Source organism: Trachymyrmex cornetzi, unplaced genomic scaffold, assembly GCF_001594075.2.
Source record: "Trachymyrmex cornetzi isolate Tcor2-1 unplaced genomic scaffold, Tcor1.1 scaffold29, whole genome shotgun sequence".
NCBI classification, from domain to species: domain Eukaryota; kingdom Metazoa; phylum Arthropoda; class Insecta; order Hymenoptera; family Formicidae; genus Trachymyrmex; species Trachymyrmex cornetzi.
In genome coordinates, this window is record NW_017297584.1 from 14,111 (window position 1) to 15,373 (window position 1,263).

The window sequence follows — 1,263 nt, forward strand, 5'->3', positions numbered from 1 at the left end:
GGCAATGGGTGTCTAGGTATTCGCCGTCGAGGAAGTGGGCGTTTAGGTGTTCGCCGTCGAGGAAATGGGTGTCTAGGTGTTCGCTATTTGGGAAATGGGTGTCTAGGTATTCGCCTTCGAGGAAGTTGGTGTCAAGGTGTTCACCTTCAAGAAAGTGGGTGTCTAGGTATTTGTCTTCGAGGAAATGGGTGTCTAGGTGTTCGCCATCTCATTCTGACAGGTTTGACTCTAGATAGCAAGAGGCAAATGTGGCATTTAGTATTAACCGTTCAACTATTCAGGTTAGAATCTGTCACATCGATGGAACAGAGGAACACGTATAAACACGTAATTGAGGCTAGAATAAATATTCTCTGCTGTAAAACACATTTTTCGGTGTAAGAATACATTTTCTATTCTGGTAGTTTATTCCAATTTTTTATTAATAAATTGTTCTCTCTATTCTTTATAATTATGACAGAATTGATTCTTTGTGCTGTTTGTTTTTAGATTTACTGAAAGGAAAGGCTTGAATTTAAAAGATAATGATTTATTTATATGGTAGTGAGTGTGTGTTTTCTCATTATTAAAAAAACATACAATATAAAAATGAGTAAAGGACTCTTATAATTCAAACATAAAATAATAAGTAAAGAACAATTAATTAGAAGTTTACAATATAAATTATTATACATCACATTTTTATTATTACACATCATATTTATATCTAAATCCATAATAAACTTAATACAGTCGATTATGTTAATTGGCGTCGCTAACAGTCGTCCTTAGAATACTATAAATGTAGTATTATAATAATCGAGGAAGTGGGTGTCTAGGTGTTCGTCGTCGAGGAAATGGGTGTGTAGGTGTTTGCCGTCGAGGAAGTGGATGTCTAGGTGTTCGCCGTCGAAGAAGTGAGTGTCTGGATGTTCGCTGTCGAAGAAGTAAGTGTCTAGGTGTTGTCTACATGTTCGCCATCGAGGAAGTTGGTGTTTAGGTATTCGCCATCGAGGAAATGCGTGTCTAGGTGTTCGACATCGAGGAAGTGGGTGTCTAGGTGTTCGCTATTGGGGAAATGGGTGTCTAGGTATTCGTTGTCGAGGAAATTGGTGTCTAGGTGTTCGCCATCGAGGAAATGAGTGTCTAGGTGTTCGTCGTCGAGGAAGTGGGTGTCTAGGTGCTCGCTGTCGAGGAAGTGGGTGTCTAGGTGCTCGCTGTCGAGGAAGTGGGTGTCTAGGTGTTCGCCGTCGAGGAAATGGGTGTCTAGGTGTTCGCTATTGG